Consider the following 20,533-nt stretch of genomic DNA (forward strand, 5'->3'; position numbering starts at 1 on the left):
AGGCATATGACCTAACTTATCTGATCTTTTTTTCTTCATCACTTATTAAAAATACCACCAGCCATAAAATCCTGGAAGTGTAGCCATGGCAGACAAACGCAATATTACATGTTACAGTGCTTTGTAAAGTGCTATGTATATTAAGATGACTTATTCTAACACAACTTGGATTTCAGCCACTAGTAAAAGCAGCAGATAATTCATAAGAAATAAATACATCAGTGAATATTTCGTAGTTTTGACTAGGGACGTCACATATGTTGAAAAAAAAAGAATTTAAGTTGCTTTAGTAAAGAATCAATTGATGTAACTGACATATAGTTTTAAAATTTCATAATCACTAAATATAAATAACAGCTCTCTTATTTTATTACAATTGAACTAATTAGAATTGGGTATAATTTTAAATTTCCATTGTGAACCAATTTTATCTGTAACTCATACAGAATGTAGTTTCTAAAGCCTTAATTCTTTATGTTGCTATAACCATGTGACCACCTCGCACCTGCAAGCCTGGAAACACACACATTATCAAATGAGAGCAGTAAAAAAAAAGTGAAATTAAATAGTATATTTTAAATTGTCATTTGTGTATCATTGTAGAACTAAGATATTTACCAGGGTATCAATGTTCTAGCACAGAGGATGACCTTGGCACTTTATCAAACCCTCCTGCTTGCAAAATAGAGCATACTTTAAATACTCTAGGTAGAAGACCTTTCAAAAATAGAATCAATAACAACACCTGGATAATCATTTCAATTCTGAGCAAAGTTTCTTTGAACTCCATGAAGATAGAAAATTTTTATTTGCTCTATTCAGTTTAAGAATGACCTTTCCTATAGCAGAAGTCAGATCAAATGGTGCCAGTCCTTACTTTACCTTAATATCATGACTTGGTGCCATACATACTAATATTTGGCAGCTTCTAGGATGAACATTTCTCTGTGTCATGTCATGCTTTGACTATTCCAGCGAATTTGTGCACTCACACACACACGCAAACAGGCACACTTATATCTCTGCCTTTCCCCATTGAAAGGGTAACTTCAGTGTGAACTCTCCCTGAAAACCTGAGTACTTAGACTGAGTATTGCCCAGCCTGTTTTCTGAGTTTTTTTTCCTCCCTAAATAAGAATTGAGCTAAAGCAAGAATAAAAGTGTTTTTTATTTGTTGTTGTCGTTTTTTTCTGTTTTGAGTATACCACTTCCTACTGTGTACTTTTATGGAGCCACGGCCTTTTTAAAAAAAGTTTATATTGTATATCTATGCTCACTTTAAAGTTCTTTATGAGCTCTGGAATCTGAACTGTCCAACCAAACTTTCTGCAGTAATGAATGTTTTATAATCTGGGCTGTCCAATGTGATTGTTACGAGTCCTGTGTAGTTATTGAGCACTTGACTGTGACTAGCTCAAATGAGGCACCGAATTTTTAATTGTATTTATTTTAATAATTTTCAATTAAAATAGTCATGTGACAGTGCAGCTATAGATCATTTTGTCATATTCATAAGAAATAGAGAATCTTTAACACTTATGTTGTAGCTTTTTATGTAAAAACTGTCCCTTTTGCTCCATTTGGCTTTCATTTGCCTCTGAAATCTAAAATCTGATCCTGCTGTTCACGGTTTATTTTGCCTTGACCCTTTGACTTTTCCCCCTGCTCAAGCTTCGTGCTGCCTTCAACTAGTCGGTAGTTTTCAAAAGTTACGTTCAGAAAATGGTGTAATGCTAAGAAATGGGAAAATGTGCTTACTTCATGAAGCATATTATACAAGTTACATAAACACTGACAACAGGATAGTGGTTGCCGGAGGGGAGGGAGTGGAGGGAGAAAGAAAAGGGGAGGGGCTCAAGTATCTGGTAACAAAAGAGACTACATTTCAAATGATGAGCACACAAAGGATACATAGATTGATAGAATTACACCCCTGAAATTTACATAAGTTATTCACCAGTGTTACACCAATAAACTTAATTTTTAAAAATCTTAGAAAAATTAAAAAACTATTTTTTCAAAATGACTTTTTCTTGAATTCCTAGTTCTCTTGATCAAGTGTACTTGAATTGGAACAAATAATGTTTATTAAATATATATCTCTCCTCTCCTGAAAATCAGGCAGATTTCAAAATTAGCATTAATCCTCATTCACCTTAAAGGAACTTTGGAAAGGTGTGACACACTCCTTCCTGTCTGTTAGTGGCCTCCACACAGCCATGATTTAGCACATTGTGACAAAGCTCCTCTTCCTCCCAGGGTTTCCAAGAGCAAATTACCAGTGAGTAAGAACTTCCTGATGCCCTTTTGGGGCTTTGGAATGAGATTAAGATGAGCAATGATTCTCCAGAAGTCGGTAGAATGTTGAAGCAGTAAACATGCAGTTGCAGGCTGTATCCACCCACTCTTCACACACACCGCCTGAGATAATAGTCCTACAGAGAAGCCGCAGCATTCACAAGCCCTGCTCACAGGTTCCTTCTCTTTACTTAAAGGCCAGCTAGGATGAGAACATAACTGATACCGCCTAGATAATTATTGACCAGTTTTAGTATTAACGGTGGGGTTATATTCATTTTCTCTTCCTGGTTATGTCTTGCTGATGCAGCTTGCTTCTCTGTGTAGAAGCATGATGATTCTCACTTTTTGCAGCGAGAACTTCAGCAATGGACACAAGTAATCTGGTCAAGCACCCCTTCTAGGTATGTGGCTTGAAAATGTGAAACATTTCCTTTTTAAATTTATCTCTTTGATTTGGAATGCACAGGTGGGAGCTGATGTACAAAATTGTGTAATAGATTTTTGTGTACCTTGCTTTTTGGACGGATGTTCTGAATTGTAAAGATGTTCTGGATGTCTGGCAAAGGGACCCTATGAGAGTATGTTCATATAAAACAGCATGTGGGCAGGTGAAGGACAGCTAACTCAACCTTAATTATTGAAGGCAAGTTTCCTCTTCTGTAGCTGCCTCTTTTTCATGTGCCTGTGTTTGGGAAAGGTAGATAAGTTAATGGGGTAAGCTGTCTCTCTTCATCCAGCTTGCTCTCCTCTGCTCCTGGTTCATGTTTTTCTCCAGTCCTCTCTACCTCCCCTCCTTCCTGCCCTCAACAGAAGTGAGGAAGGTCAAACTGAGCTTCTGCACATGGTGCCCACCCTATATAACCCTTTCCTCTCTATTCAAAAGAGTGCGGAATGGGCTGTGGGGAGTTACATTGCCAGACCAAGGAAAGTTGCTCAAAAGTCTATGTTGAACTAAGTGTGCAGCCCCTAACTTTCGAAGATTCTAGAAGGCTGGCCAGGTTTGTGAACAGTCTGCTTTATGTTGTCTTCACACTCCTGCTGTGAAGCCACAAACCATCGCCATCTTCTGACGATGGCCTCTCGTAATCCAGATGTTAGAAAAAATTACAGCAGAACCTTATCTGAATCCGTTTTAGGGATTATCTTAACCCACAATAGTTTGTCCTCATTTACTGCTGTGTTTCTTTATAATTTAGGATGATATTTTTATTTTCTGTCACTGACTAGTGGTGTGGTGGTGCATTGAAAGGATTATTCTCAGTGGCCACCAAGGTTTTCTTTAGCTCCAGGAGTCTGCAATTCTGTTCTTTCCAGAGCCCGTGTCTCGCCCCAGCTCCCATCTTAGCCACTTCTTCTCTTTGCTGCTCATGAATCATGTCAGACCCCCAGAGGTCCCTGGGTCCTAGTCTGGGAACTAATGCACTTTCACAAGCCTCAGGAGGGACTCCCTTTGTGTTTAGCAATGTGAATTCATACTGCCAAAGGGTTAATCTTCCAAGACTAAGTGCAGATTGGGTGAAATAAGAGAAGATCAATGGTTCTGCCCTGTTATGAGGGGGTGTTCAATCATGCAGGTTTCCAGCCCAAATTTTTCAAAATCTGCATCACAGGAGTCACCTGGGCGTCACACCCGGAGGAACTCTGGGTTAATGTGTGGTGAACAGAAATATCAAGTTTATGCCTATAGGGTAGTTTTCATTGGCATGAGCTTAAGCACAAAAAAATGGCCTTCCTAGTGTTAATTTTTTTATGGGAAGTTGCACGATAGCTGGTCTTGGAATGTTAGCAGCACTGTTGCAGAACTAAAAATGCTACCCTGAGACATTTTAAAAGAGCAATAAATATCTGGTTTTAAAATAAAGACATTAAAAAATAATTAAAACTTGGAAAGTCTTTTTTGATGGTGGTTGCTTTAACTTTGGTGTGTTAAAGCTGCCTTTTCGTTCCCTGATGCTCTCAATTAGCAGTTGTTTGGCTTGGTATCTAGTGATTACTTGACTGTTTTGACATTGGGATGTCTGTGCTTTAATGAAAGGATGCCTGGTGATGAGACTGTGTCCCCTTATCAGGATAATTTGGTTTCATAGTGTGAAGAGGAGGCTGTGTTTAGAGCTGGGGCTCCCCCACCCCCATGTTGGTGTCAAGGAAAGTCCTCTGATGTGGAAGGCGTGGCCCTCAGGAAGGCCACAGTGTTTTCAGACCTGGGTGGTTGGTACTTGGAATAGCTGTCCTTCGGGGTTAACTCCCATTGGAGAAATGAGACTAGTCCCTTCTACGGCCACTGTCTGCAATGAACAGGGTGCTTAGTGAGGGGAGGGCTGTGCCTTACACTTACACGTGGCCAAGAAGGATTTCTTGCCATCACTTTCAAAACATGAAAACAGGATTGGAAAAATAATTAAAAATTGGAAACAATTTCATTCTCTAGAAAGTTTTGCTTGGCTCTGCCTGATTAAATTCATTATACCTTTAACTCTTTATTGCTTAATATTTTACCATAAATGCTGGCCTATGTTTTTGCATTAGTTTTATTATTATTAGTAGTAGTAGTAGTATTAGTCTATCCATATGCTCTAATTTACTTTTCCCCGATTGTTGGTCTCTTGCATGATTTATTTTGTTATAAAATGTAACACCACTGCAAATAAACTAATAAGTATAACTTTTACATGTCACTGATATGTATCTAAAAAAAATTTCCAACAATAGAATTATCAAAACCAAGAGTATAAACACCTTAATATTTAATATATATATATAGTAAAATTTCTTTGCTTGCTTTTTAAAAGGGTTCTAAAAGTTTTCAAAACCTCTTACACCAGGGTTAATATTTAACATATAAAATTATAATTAGACATACAAATCATAGAAATTGTATATATGTATAAATACAGATATAACATGGAACCTTGACATTTCTTTGTGTTGTGATGTGCTTTAATTATCTGTAAAGATAAAAAATCTGTTTATGTGTGAGGGGTTTTTTCTCTTCTTCTCTAATTTTATTAATTCTCTATTATAATTTTTATCAAGTTGACTGAGGTAGCTAGCCAGATGCAAGTCTTTCGTATATAGTTCAACCTTTAAAAATTTATTATTTATTATCCAGATTCTGATACTAAACATTAGACTAGAACATTGTCCCTTTTTGACTGGGGGCCAGTGGGTTTGTAACTACTTTATTTTATTTATTATTTTTTAAATTGACCTTATTGAGGTGACATTGATTAGTAAAATTATATAGGTTTCAGATGTAAAATTCTATAATACATTATCTGTACACTGTATTGTGTGTTCACCACCCCAAGTCAAGTCTCCTTCTAGAAGTCAGTGCAAGGGGGATAAATGGTGATGTAACTACTTTCTATTGCCCATTTATGTTGGGTGTGCTTGAATATGCACAGTGAAATAATTCCTTTTTCAATGATTATGTTAAGGAAGTGCACATAAAACCTATGCTGTGGGCCAAGCAAATGTGAATCAAAAAATATGTATCTTATGAAAGCAAAATTTAGACAAAAGTATTTCTGAATTCGATCAATGGCCAGTTGTATCTTAATGAAAACCTATTCCTTTTTTCTTTAAGTCCCAGTTAAAGTGAAGAAACCAAAGATGTTTATGTAACTGAAAAAGACACCAAAGAACTAGAATATTTACTTGAGGCGTCAGAAATCTTAAACGATTTGAGAACCTACTCCAGACATACTTAAAAGCCAGAGGCAATGATACTTTCATTTTCCTGGCATTAAGTGAGGTTAGATAGAGAATTTCTATTATAGAGTGCATGACCAGGATTTTTATTGAGCAGCATCCCAAAATCTTAAGAAACATGTTCTAATTTGGCGAGAGATGACCTGGAATCCAGCAGTGTTTTCTGCCATAGCAAACCTGTAAAACATGGAGATGGTTTTCATTCCCCAGTCACACCATGAGTGTGTTTTGAGCTCACTGTAACTAAGTTGAATGTATTTTAACTAGAGCATTTTGTCCATAGTATTCAAAATTTGTTAGCAAGAAGATTTTTTTTCATGACTTCTATTACAAAGAATCAATTTGCTGATATTTTTCTCTTTAAAGTTAGATACAGCCTGACCAGGCTGGGGTGCAGTGGATAGAGCGTAGGACTGGGATGAGGAAGACCTGGGTTCGAGACCCCAAGGTTGCCAGCTTGAGTGCGGGCTCATCTGGTTTGAGCAAGGCTCACCAGCTTGAGCCCAAGGTCACTGGCTCAAGCAAGGAGTCACTCGGTCTGCTGTAGTCCCCAGTCAAGGCACATATGAGAAATCAATGAATGAACAACTAAAGAACTGCAATGAAGAATTGATGTTTCTCATCTCTCTCCCTTCCTGGCTGTCCCTATCTGTCCGTCTCTCCAACTCTCTCTGTCTCCGCCACACACAAAAAAAGTTAGATACAAAGATATAAGATAGAGAAATAAGCAATCTTTCTGAGGGTTAGAAACTTGTCCCGGTGATTTCAGCCCTCATTTAATCATTTACTTAACATGTGACCCTGGGTAGATAGAGCATTCAGTGAACTCTCCATGACTAAGAGTATTAATCTGGGAAAGGAAGGCAGCATTGGTAGCTGACCACCAAAGACTAACATGAGAACTCCAAAGGAAACCCAGGATAAGTGGGCTCTGTGTACACTGAGAGTAAAATGCAAAGGATTATTCAAACACTAGATATGATAAGGTGCTTGTTCTTTCATTCCTTACAGAATGCCTTGACAATTTAGTACCTTGGTCTAATCATTCCAGACTCACTTACCTCTGTTTACTCATTAAATCCACTTAGCAATTAGAAAGATCCTGTCTGTCTCCCCTGTTTGCATCCTCTGCCTTGCTTGACAGTCTTAAACAAGCATGGGATGTGTGGTAAATGATGCAGTTTAATAAATGTTTTGTAAAGGCCAATTATTCCGTCAGTATTGAATCGTAGGAGAGGAAATATGGCTGCTTAGCTACAGGAAGATGTCTACATACTATTGGCATACTATATGGAAGGTAATGTTCTTAAACGGCCTGGCCTTCCTCCAAACTTTGATTATTCATAAATCTGTTGAGTGTGGTAAGTTGGCCTATTAGTGTTTAATCTTTTATTGAAGCCAACTCAGGAGACTGAAATCTATTTGCTTTAGCAAGCTTGTTCACTGATAAATGTGTGATTTAAAATTTTCCTTTTGTGAATTCCTCAGTGCAAGGAAAACACAGCTGGCCACAGCACAGCTTGTATTTATCTTTTCATGAACTCAAGTACAGATAGATAGTATCATTGGAGGCTTATGAGGAGGGATTGCTAAAGAACAGTCCTCCTCCTGTTTGCACACCCACTTGAATAAAGCTTTCCAAACAAGGGTTCGAGATACTTGTGAGAAAAGCTAGTTCAATTGTCAAAAGAAGACCAAGTGACTGTATATAAAGTGGTTGGATTTCAGATAACATTTTTCCCCCGAGTGCTCAGATTGGTTAAATATTAGAGAAAGGGAGATAATAACACTGTTTGTTGCCACAAACTTAAACATGTATCTTTTTTCACAAGGTTGGTCTGAAAAGCATATCAGAGATTTTCCATTCCAGATGATTCAGTTTCAATGTGGTTAAGGGCACTGCAGGTAGAAAAAGGTTATTTGGATGTTAACTGCCAGACAGGAACATGGAAACTTTGCAGAGACTTTATAATAAATATAACTTTCTTGCTTCTTGTGAATAACATTGGCTGTTGTAGGATTGTTAAAATATATATTTTTAACTGTTCAGCATTATTCTTTCTGCTGGAGGGAAGGTTATGAAAAATCCTATGAGAGAATTTGGGGGTACTTATTTGTAATGTGCACTTAACTAGGTCATTAGGGAAAATCTCTCAGAATGAAGCAGATGATTTCTGGTTTATATGTGTTAATAAGACATCCTTCAGTTGAGAGGGAAAAATAAAATTATAGGTGTTTTCTCACTCTTGCCCCACTTCTCTGGATCATGAGGGTTGAGATTATTCATGTTTCTATAGTTCCCCTGACAAAATAGCATATTCACAGTACGTGGCTACTAACCACAGGTTTTGTGTAACCCTGCAGAACTATCGGGCTCTGCAACAATGGACTAAGCTAGAGATATGTGCTTCTGTCACCTTTCCTAGTTCACCCTGAAGTACTTAAAAAAGGATAGGAGATTAGAAAAGGGAGGCTCCTTTTTGGCCAAGTGCAGCAAAGCTCCAACACTTTGAGCTCAACTCTGTCCCAGGGCTACCCAAAGTGGGCTAATATTCCATCATATGAGTCAAACAGACACAAAGTAGGCTGGGGTATTTTTTTTCCTACTGCCCATCCCCATGCCCATAGGTTCCTCTCCTAAATGGAGCCAGAGGCAGCTGAAGGCAGTTCTTCACATCTTTTTTATTTTTTTGTGGATTCTTTGGGGTTTTCGATGTATAGGATCATATCATCTGCAAAAAGTGATACCTTTACTTCTTCTTTTCCGATATGGATGCCTTTTATTTCTTTGTGTTGTCTGATTGCTCTGGCTAGAACCTCTAGTACCACATTAAATAAGAGTGGAGAGAGTGGACAACCCTGTCTTGTTCCTGATTTAAGGGGGAAAGCCTTCAGTTTAGTGCCATTTAATATGATGTTAGCTGATGGTTTATCATATATGGCCTTTATCATGTGGAGATATTTTCCTTCTATACCCATTTTGTTGAGAGTCTTAAACATAAAATTGTGTTGTATTTTATCGAAAGCCTTTTCTGCGTCTATTGATAAGATCATGTGGTTTTTGTTCTTTGTTTTGTTGATATGGTGTATTACGTTAACTGTTTTACGTATGTTGAACCATCCTTGAGATTCTGGAATGAATCCCACTTGATCATGATGTATTACTTTTTTAATATGTTGTTGTATTCGATTTGCTAGTATTTTGTTTAGTATTTTAGCATCTGTATTCATTAGAGATATTGGTCTATAGTTTTCTTTTTTTGTGCCATCCTTGCCTGGTTTTGGTATGAGGGTTATGTTGGCCTCATAAAATGTGTTTGGAAGTATTGCTTCTTCTTCAATTTTTTGGAAGACTTTGAGTAGAATAGGAACCAAGTCTTCTTTGAATGTTTGATAAAATTCTCTGGTATAGCCGTCAGGGCCTGGACTTTTATTTTTGGGGAGGTTTTTAATGTTTTTTTCTATTTCTTCTCTACTAGTAGGTCTGTTTAGGCTTTCTGCTTCTTCTTAACTCAGTCTAGGAAGGTTGTATTGTTCTAGGAATTTATCTATTTCTTCTAGGTTGTTGAATTTAGTGGCATAAAGTTTTTCGTAGTATTCTACAATAATTCTTTGTATATCTACGGTGTCCGTGGTGATTTCTCCTCTTTCATTATGGATTTTGTTTATATGAGTTCTTTCTCTTTTTTCCTTGGTAAGTCTTGCCAAGGGTTTGTCAATTTTGTTGATCTTTTCAAAGAACCAGCTCCTTGTTCTATTAATTTTTTCTATAGTTTTTCTGTTCTCTATTTCATTTATTTCTGCTCTGATTTTTATTATCTCCTTTCTTCGGCTGGTCTTGGGTTGTCTTTGTTCTTCGTTTTCTAGTTCCTTAAGGTGTGAAATTAAGTGGTTCACTTGGGCTCTCTCTTGTTGGTTCATATATGCCTGAAGTGATATGAACTTCCCTCTTATCACTGCTTTTTCTACATCCCATAGATTCTGATATGTCGTATTGTCATTTTCATTTGTCTGTATATATCTTTTGATCTCTGCACTTATTTTTTCTTTGGCCCATTCATTCTTTAAAAGTATGTTGTTTAGTTTCCACATTTTTGTGGGATTTTTTCCCTCTATTTTGCAGTTGAATTCTAGTTTCAAGGCTTTATGATCAGAAAATATGCTTGGTACAACTTCGATTTTTCTGAATTTGCTGATGTTGTTTTTGTGGCCCTACATATGGTCAATTCTTGAGAATGATCCATGTATACTGGAGAAAAATGTATACTCAGTCACTTTGGGATGAAATGTCCTGTAGATGTCTATCATATCCAGGTGCTCTAGTGTTTTGTTTAAGGCCACTATATCTTTGTTGATTCTCTGTTTGGATGACCGATCTAGAGCCGTCAGTGGTGTATTGAGGTCTCCAAGTATGATTGTATTTTTGTTAGTTTTTGTTTTAAGGTCAATAAGTAGCTGTCTTATATATTTTGGTGCTCCTTGGTTTGGTGCATATATATTAAGAATTGTTATGTCTTCTTGATTCAGTGTCCCCTTAGCCATTATGAAATGGCCATTTTTGTCTCTGAGTACTTTTGCTGTCTTGTAGTCAGCATTATCAGATAAGAGTATTGCTACGCCTGCTTTTTTTTGGATGTTATTTGCTTGGAGTATTGTTTTCCAGTCTTTCACTTTGAATTTGTTTTTATCCTTGTTACTTAGATGAGTTTCCTGTAGGCAGCATACATACAGTTGGATTTTCTTTTTTAATCCATTCTGCTACTCTGTGCCTTTTTATTGGTGAGTTTAGTTCGTTTACATTTAGTGTAATTATTGACACTTGTGAGTTCCCTATTGCCATTTTATATATTGCTTTTTGTTAGTTTTGTGTCTTGTTTGATCCTTCTCTTTCATTTTTTTATCTTTTGTTTTTATTTGGTTGTATTCCATACATCTTTCTTCTGTTGCTATCTTTTTTAAGTCATGTGCTTCTGTGGTGGTTACCTTTAAGTAATGAAAAGGGTTCCTACCCTGTTCATTGTAGCTCACTATTTTGTGAGTACTTTTGCACTCCATCGTCCTTTGCTACTGTTAATCTCCATCCTCTCCCCCCCCCTTTTTTTTGTTGTTGTCACAGTTTAAATTTGGTTTTATTGTGTTCTTCTTGGAGCTTTTACTTGTGGCTTTGTTTTTTTTTTTGTTTTTTGTATCTGATTGGAGGACCCCCTTTAGTAATTCCTGGAGTGGGGTTTTCTGATGATAAATTCCCTCATCTTTTCTGTATCTGTGAATGTTTTTATTTCTCCTTCATATTTGAAGGATAGCTTTGATGGGTATAGTATTCATGGCTGAAAGTTCCTCTCTTTCAGGACTTTAAATATTGGGGTCCACTCTCTTCTAGCTTGTAGAGTTTCTGCTGAGAAATCTGATGATAATCTAATGGGCCTTCCTTTATATGTTGTATTCTTCTTTTCCCTGGCTGCCTTGAGAATTTTTTCTTTGCAGTTGGTTTGTGCCAATTTCATTATGATGCGCCTTGGAGTAGGTTTTTTGGGGTTAAGAAAACTCGGAGTTCTGTTTGCTTCTTGAATTTGAGGCTTTAGTTCTTTCCACAGGCTTGGGAAGTTCTCATCTATTATTTGTTTGAGTATGTTCTCCATTCCATTTTCTCTCTCTTCTCTCTCTGATATACCTATTATTCTTATGTTATTCTTTTTGATGGAGTTAGATCATTCTTGTAGGGCTATCTCATTTTTTTTAATTTTTGAGTCTCTTTCTTCTTCTCTCTGTTGTGCCTCAAGTTGCTTGTCTTCTATTTCACTAATCCTCTCTTCTATCTGGCCTGTTCTATTAGCTAAGCTTGTTACCTCATTTTTCAGCTCGTGAATTGAGTTTTTAATCTCTGTTTGATTTGTATTTATAGTTTCAGTTTCCTTGGAAATATATTCTTTGTGTTCATTGAGTTGTTTTCTGAGCTCCCTAAATTGCCTTTCTGTGTTTTCTTGTATATCTTGGAGGATTTTTAGGATTTCTATCTTGAATTCTCTGTCATTTAGCTCCAAGGTTTCCAATGTATTAAATTTTTTCTCCATAGATTTTTCCTCATCTATTTCACATCCTTGATTCACCTGCCTTGTCAGAGTCTCTGAGAGTCAGACCCAGACACTTTCCGTCATTGATAGCATTTATTAAAACAGGTTACTTTAAGGAAAACTTGTTTAAACTTTGTAAGGCCAGGGACCACCGCTGCCATTGTGGCCATTCACATGCAAGTTCACATTTGATTCAAACAGATGGTAATGAATCAATGGAGCCAAGAACTGGTGGGCCATTAAATTTAATCCTAGCTTGTACCTGGCAGACGAGAAATACACACAGTGGGAAAATACTTCCCTTTCCATTCAGGGCTCTCAAAGCCACTGGCTCATTGGAGTTTTCCTAGAATCAAAGACCCAGTAGTCTCACTCAGTCCCCTCTATATGCCTCCATTTTGGCTGGCTGCCTCCTCTACAACCACGTGGCTTCTTTCCCCAGCAACAATGTGGTCTCTTCTCTTCCAAAATGGCCTCCTAGCTCCACCTTTTAAAACTTTTCCCTGAGACAACCCCTCCTCCATCACACATTAGCATAACCAAGCCCCTTCCCAAGCAGGAAGGTAATTAATATTATCACCTGGGTGATGGCCATTCACATGGGCAGTGCCATCTTTAACAAAGTTAGCATAAAAATCACAGTTTACAAACTTACTTGCTCAAACTTTCATCTGCTGGTTTAGGGGTTCTAGAGTTTGTAACTACTTGTCTTTCTCATTCTTCTTTAATTTTTCTATTGATTGATTTTAGAGAGAGAAGAAAGAAGAGAGAGAAACATTGCTCTGTTGTTCCACTTATTTATGCATTCATTGCTTGATTCTTGTATGTGCCCTGACCAAGGACCAAACATGCAAACTTGACCTATCAGGATGACATTCTAACCAATTTAGCTACCTGGCCAAGACTCCTTCTTTTACTTTGAAATTCACCAATACAATATTAGTTTTTTTCTTTTTTATGCACATAGCTAAGAATGGTATTGGCCTGATGTGTGGTGGCACAGTGTATAAAGCATTGACCTGGAATGCTGAGGTTGCTGGTTCGAAACCCTGGGCTTGCTCGGTCAAGGTGCATCCGAGAAGCAACTACTATGAGTTGATGCTTCCCGCTCCTTCCCCCTCTTTCTCTCTTTCTCTTTCTGTTTTCCCTCTAATATCAATAAATAAAATCTTGGAAAAAAAATAAAAAATGTTAAGAAAGATATTGGAAAAGTAGAGATGGGCAGTTACAAATTACAACTAGTAAAATGAAATATGTTTCCTTAAGATCATTCCGCCCAACTCAGTCCATAGGGAAGAGAACTAAGGCCGTGAGATGTTAAAGAGCTTTTCAAAAGTCATACAGTTAATGGAATGGCAAGGACTAGAAACAGGCCTCAAACTAATACGTTTTGACTTCTGTGTTTTATCTGTATAACAGACTCTCAAATCAGTGGCTTAAAATTTAAAAGAAGTGTGAAGGCCAGTCACTGGTGTGGCAACTCCATGCTGCTCTCAGGAACCCTAGATCCTTGTAGTTTCCTGCTTTACTGTTTTCAGGTATGATCTTTATCTTCATATTCTCAAGATGGCTACAAAGTGCCAGCCATCCTGTGCATGTTCTAAGCAAAAAAAAAAAAAAAAAAAAAAAAAAGAAAAAGAAAAGATCTACAATAAGAAAAAATGGTAAATAACAGTAAGTCAGCTCCTTTTGAAGGGCTTTTCTGGAAACCCATATCCAGTGGTAATTGCTTAAATCTAATTGACCAGGACTAGCCCAGCTGCAAGACAGGCTGGGAAATATAGTTTTTCCTTCTTTCCTCCATTTCTCTCTCTTTTTCTTTCTCTCTTACACACACACTTTCCCCTATAATGCCTCAAATAACATTGGATTTATTATTTGTAAGGTAAAAAAGAAGAATTGATATTGGGTTGGCAAATTCTTGTCTCTGCACTCTTATATTTCATGTTAAGTAATTACTTTAAGGTTAGAGTCATGATACTTTACAGTAATTTTTCTTTAATAATATTTCATCAAATTTCCAGTATAAAATGATATTATGGGACCAGAAATTCTTGATTCTTTATGTGAGTGCAACAGTGAGAGTAAAAGTTAAGAACTATCACATCTGAGTTGTGTGTTAGCTTTCCATGTTCACTAAGATACTGTTTCTATTGGCTCAGAAGTGAGCCTTGCACCAGATACCAATGCTGACGTCACCTAGGCATGCTTTGTAGATAACTAATGAAAACTATTTCAATATTTAGAAGCAAATAGCAAATAGTTTGCTTATTTCACCCTACATGTTTAGTGAGTATACAGTTTTCAAAAGCCTAAAATTTTGACCTATGATAACTAACTTAGGGCCATGAACAACAATGACAGAATCTCCCAGGTCCCACGAGAGGAAGAAAGTGTACTCAGGTATAACTCTGCCAGTGATGAACATTTGTGGGCAACATTGAAGATTTACTTGTCAATATCTCATTACTCATGGTATTTATGGTGCTGTTTGGCTATGAATTTGTACCTAACTCAGGTTAGTTTCCCTTGTTGAGTTAATTCCTTTTATTTGTGTTGATTTAAATGTAAATAATTATTTAGAGTAAGAAATAGCAAAGTGACAACCCTCCTCATGTCAGATTAGAAGCCATGCTACCTCATAACTAACACACTCTATAATGTTCGTTCTTGGCAAGATACACATTAGAGACCTCTGAAGATATCAAGGATATTTTAAGAAGCAATAATGCCAGAAGACTCCCACACCCAGAAATTCATTAATGTCACTCTGTCTGCTAAATGAGGAATGACTTTATAGCTAGCTCAATGCTACTGATTTCTCAGCCACTGATTACCACAGTAGAACACTGAGCAAGAATATTGCAAATATATTGATATTCAAATAACAGAGTTTCTTAGAAGCCCATCTCTGTCTGTAGACAACATCAATGGCTCTCTGTCTGGATTCTATCTTGTCTGGCTGCCCTATCTTATCAGTGCAGAACCCTGTGAAGAGGATCCTATATATTTGCCACACCAAGACCTGTGCGACCAGGATCAGCCCCAGCAATTACCCTAATGGTGGCACAGTGATTTAGAATAGACAGCTCTAGGATGCCATTATTTATCATATATCATAGCCCAGAATAAGGTTAACAAAATCTTTCCCTAAATTGGGGTTGATTTATGTATCAAGAATATTGGCAACCAGACATTCTTTAACTTGTTTCTGTTTGATGCTGCTCAAGCAGATCCTAAATGGGAGAGATCTTGACAGTTCTAACTCCTGAATAATGTAACTAACTACTCAAAGTAACAGTTAGCTCTGAGCACAGTCCCCAGCCAGGCTCCTGGCAAGAGTCCGTGGGAATAATCTCCCTCTCCTGGCAGATGCCTGAGCAGCAGTCTATGGAAAGGATGAGAATGGGTCTCAAGAGCATGCACGCTAGGTTTAAATACTTACTCTATGTAGAAAGCTCCAAAATTTAGTATAAAATAAATAAATTGAGTATAGTATGTGATAATTTGGACATTATATTTGAAGAAGAGATCCATCTCCTAGTGAAAGGGGAGGAGATGATGCAGGGGAAATGAGCTCTAATTATCTCTGTGTCTCACATATTGAACTTCTTTGGGTCTGATTCCTTATCCACTCAACAAGGGTTTCAGGGTAGATGGCTTCTAAGGCCCCTCTCTTCTAATATTCTGTGGTTTCATAGGACTCTAGACATTCTCAGAAAGTCATATTTGTGCCTGATACTTTGCTATTTTTTAAATTTATTGGTGTTTTGATTTATAACACCACTATTTTCACAAAGCACTTGAGGCAGCTTGCAACCAAACTACAAGTACAAAGAAAAAAGCAATTGACAACTAACATAAGATAACAAAGAAGTAAAAGAAGAGAGAAAGCAGTATATTTAACAACCAGTTCTGAAGAGAACTATAAGAAAGTACAGAGCCTGTCTTTGAGCTTCCCAGTAGCCAATGCAAAAAAGTAATAGCCCAGAGGGAAATAGCACATCGTGATTTTTTTTCCATGTTCTATGCTAGATGCAAATTTTCCTCAGGGATTTAGAAGCTAAGTATATCATAATATTTGTTGTAGTCTACTTAGATTTCAAGTTTTAATTTCAAGACTATCAACAAATCTGGACCTAGAATACCTAACATTTGCATCTCCCCTGTGTGGATAGGATCACATTCCTATCCAATCTATTAATTAACAACATAGTTTATTTTTCTGACCTATATTGGCTTTAACTATTGCCCTGAGGCACAGTCATATTTTTTCACATGGAATAAAAAATAATTGTCATTTGTTATCTTTCTACCAACATAAAGTGAAATGTAGAATATTAAAAAGAAGCAAAAATAGTTTTACTTTATAATAAAGCTTTAATTGAAAGGATTTATACTCATATTTCCTCTTTTCCCCAATTCCTTCAGGCTAAAACAAGGGAATGACATTATTATTACAAGCAAATGGGCCCTGTTTTTAGCTATTATAAGCCATCTTTACTAAGCTTTGATTACTGTTATTTACTTTAAGACAGCAAACTCAGATTTTTGTTTAATATTTCAGTGGTAAAATTCATTGGGATCTTTTCAGCCATCCTATTCATGTGTAAAATAGTGTTTAAAAATAGACGTGTGTGTGTGTGTGTGTGTGTGTGTGTGTGTGTGTGTGTGAAGAAAGTGCTCTGTAGATGATTGAAAGAGAAATTTACACTTAGGAGCTGCTGCTTTGTCAATTTTCAGTGGCAGAACTTAAATAGCTTTATCCTAAAGAAAAAGTAACAAATAGTTCATGTAAGCCCAGCTCATAGTTTAAGGGCAATTTACGGGTTGTCCTGTTTGGCATCAGGAAAAAAGAGAAGACAGTGTTAGGGAGAGGCCACCAAGTGATTGTGCTCAGTTCTGCCCCTGCCTTGCAGAGCTGATAGCAACTTGATGCATCTTTAATGTCACTCCTGTCTCCTGTATAAAAGAGGTGCTTCTGTGAGGTGAGAACAAAACAAACATTTTTCTGTCACTGTATCAGTTACAGTAATTAATGCCAGTTGCCTCAACAGACAAAACTCCAAACCTCATGGCTTAACAAAACAATAATATACATCTTGCTCAATCAGTGTTCAGTGCTGGTTTGCGGGGTATTTTCTCCAGAAATGGGCTTGCGGACCCAAGTTTCCTTGTGATGCTACCATTGCAACTCGAGGCTTCTAAATGCTCCGCGTGTTTGTGTGTGAGAGAGAGCGCTTTGGAGAAGCACCACATCTCCATGGTCAGACCTAAGGGACCCATCATGGCGGTTTACATCTCATTCATCAAACTCAGTCACCTGACTCTTGCTCAGTGCAAGCAGAGCTGGAGAAATGAAGGGATTGAATATAGGAATTGATATTGTATGGGAAAGTTGGAGAATTTGTTTTCCTTGCTATCTGAGAAACATCTGTATAACATAAAATTGATTTGCATGATGAGTTAGAGAAGGCTTCCTGGAGGAAGGATTTCACCTTTTCCATTTGGGTGAGAGTTTGGTCGAGAAACGCACTTTAGTCACAAAGACCTATTTTCTATAGTGACAGTCAAATACCAAAGTAGGTGCCAGTATGCTATAAAATAAAGGTATATTGTTATTACTAAGATGCCATTGGTCAGCAGCAGTGGTTGGCCAAGAGAGGTAAAGGCTTACTAATTTTAGAATGTAGAGTGTTTCCATGAGAATGGAAGCTCTTAGAGAGCAGCATTTTTCTCCTCTGGGGGTCTATTGACTTATTCCAAAGACCTAGACTGGGTCCTGGCACAGGAAATGTTCCACAAATATTTGAGGAGCAAATAACAGAACTTGCAAAGGACTTATTTAGCTCACTCTATCTGTTTCCAGGGGAACTTTGGTACTTGATTCTACTAAGCATGTCTCTTCACAATCAAAGATAAGATGTTGAGCCAGTATTTTGAATATGAATGTGTTCTTCTGGGCTGGTGTGTGTGTGTGTGTGTGTGTGTGTGTGTGTGTGTGTGTGTGTGTGGACAACCATGACAGTGGCCACAGCCCAGCACGTGGTCAGAAGCTCAGACACTGCACCATGGATATATCCTCCTTTTTAAATGTCTTCATCTGTCACATGCAATTAGGAGAAAGCTGACTGTGAATCTACACTGAACTTTAAATATATTACATAAAAAATTGACATGGTACACAATTAGTCAATAAACACAGTGTTCCATGCATGTAAAATTTGTCACTAAATAAGAGCCAAAGACCCGGGCTGGTAGCTCAGTTGGTTAGAGCGTTGTCCCGATTTGCCAAGGTTAAGGGTTGGATCTCTGCCCAGGGTACAGACAAGAATCAGCCAATGAATGTATAAATAAGTGGAACAACAAATTGATATCTCTCTCTTTCTCTCATTTCCCCTCTCTCTAAAATCAATTAAAAAATCAAAGCAAAATAATTTAGATTTATTTGTAAAGCCAAAAATAAAAAGTATTTTTGTCTTCTCAAATGTCTGTCTCATACAATAATGTACAATTATATATGTTTAACTTTATTTAGAATCTAATATTTCAGACAGAAGCTGCTAATGGTTACACTATTTGTAATGAAAACAATTAAGAGGAAAAGTTATTATGCAACTAGGATCCCAAAGGGAATGAACAAACTACTTAGGGAAAAATATTTTATAATCATGGATTGTTTTTCATTGTTTCTTTATATTGTTAGAATCTTGGAACTAATCTTTAATCTACACACTAAATTCTGACATACAATAAGTGCGATCTTTTTCATTTATGATTTGTTAAACATCTGTCCTAAGTTTGATAACTAGTTTAAAATATTCAGAGACAATATTCATTAGCAAGTGACAACTAAACCTGTTTCTCCTGCCTTCAAGGAAATTGAAGGATAAATATTTATCCCGTCTTGTTTCCCCTGAAAGCTTCTGTATTGACCAACAAATTGAAAAATCTAGATTTTGTTTCAACATATATTATCATTCTTGACATTGCAGGAACTGAATGGGGGGAAAAAACAAAGCTCAGTGTGTAACTATTTTAGCAGACTTTGATCACAGTGGACTCTGGGCAGTGAATAAAAACTGATAAACTCATTTGGTTCTTGCGATGAAGGTTACTTCAGCGTGAAGCCAAATATGAGAGGGGCAGTTTACTTTTTGCAGATTTAACTAAGGACAATGACACCATTTGCAATCACAGTGCAGAGCCAAAAAAAGAAATAATTGCCAGCATGCCTGTGCATACTCCCTAGGGAATAACTGCAAAATGAGAAATGCCTGTCAGAGATTAAGTTCTATTTCGAATGGAAGTACAGAGCAGACTGATGTCTTTTTAATGAAAATGAACATATCGCAACAGATGAGTTTTATTTATTAGTTCCAAAATGAATTCTTTTTCTTTTTTTATTGACAGAACAGAAAAAAGAGTCAGAGAGAGGGACAGATAGGGACAGACAGACAGGAAGGGAGAGAAATGAGAAGCATCAGCTCATAGTATGGCACTTTAGTTGTCCATTGATTGCTTTCCCATATGTGCCTTGACTAGGGGGCTACATGAGTGCCCCCTTGCTCAAGCCAGTGATCTTGGGCTTCAAGCCAGCCAGCAACCATGAGGTCATGTCTATGATGCCCCTCTCAAGCCAGTGACCCTGCGCTCAAGCTGGTCAGCCTGTGCTCAAGCTGGTGACCTCGGGTTTTGAACCTGGGTCCTCAGTGTCCCAGTCTGATGCTCTATCCACTGTGTCACCGCTTGGTCTGGTCCAATATGAATTCTTTAGATCTCTTATCACTGGGTATTTTTTTAATAAAAGGCAAATTTCAGAATGTAATCAATATATTTAACACATATTGGAGGCAATATAAATGAAACATTTCATGTACCAAATGTCAAGGATTGCAATATTATCTAAAAACAGAGGAAATCCAAACTTATAATGCTAACTAATAAAAAATTTGAGATTAATTAACTTTTACTTGATTTTATAGCTGCTTTCAGTCATAATAAGAAATATTTTATTTATTTATTTTCAATTTGTTTTATAATTTTAATTTTTTTAAAATTTTTTATTCACTTTAGAGAAGAGAGAGAGAGAGAGAGAGAGGGAAGGAGGGAGGAAGAAAGAGGGGAGGAGCAGGAAGCATCAACTCTCATATGTGCCTTGACCCGGTAAGCCCAGGGTTTTGAACTGGCTACCTCAGCATTCCAGGTCGACGCTTTATCCATTGCACTACCACAGGTCTGGCCATAAGAAATATTTTAAATAATTACTTTGTGTCAGTCACTATTCTAAGCACTTTATATGCATAAACTTATTAAACTCTCATAAGAACCCATTTTATAGGAGAAGACACTGAGGCACAAAGAAATTAAATCACTTGTCCAAGGTCACACAGCTTGTGAACTGATGAGATTTGAACCCACACCAGCAGGCACCCAAGGCTGTGTATTTA

At 37.2% G+C, this 20,533-nt stretch overlaps 1 protein-coding gene across 9 annotated transcripts in view; it reads left to right on the forward strand.

Moving 5' to 3' along the window:
* MECOM (MDS1 and EVI1 complex locus) overlaps positions 1–20,533 on the forward strand; it is a 695,135-nt gene that overhangs the window by 487,702 nt on the left and 186,900 nt on the right. The window contains exon 1 of one of the 9 annotated variants that reach the window (XM_066347376.1): positions 2,608–2,702. The exons of the other annotated variants lie outside the window; for them this stretch is intronic. The gene's annotated coding sequence lies outside the window, so the exon portion shown is untranslated. Of the gene's footprint in view, positions 1–2,607; positions 2,703–20,533 lie in introns of those variants that run through there. 9 annotated transcript variants of the gene reach the window in all.

This window comes from Saccopteryx leptura, chromosome 8 (assembly GCF_036850995.1).
Source record: "Saccopteryx leptura isolate mSacLep1 chromosome 8, mSacLep1_pri_phased_curated, whole genome shotgun sequence".
Taxonomy (NCBI): domain Eukaryota; kingdom Metazoa; phylum Chordata; class Mammalia; order Chiroptera; family Emballonuridae; genus Saccopteryx; species Saccopteryx leptura.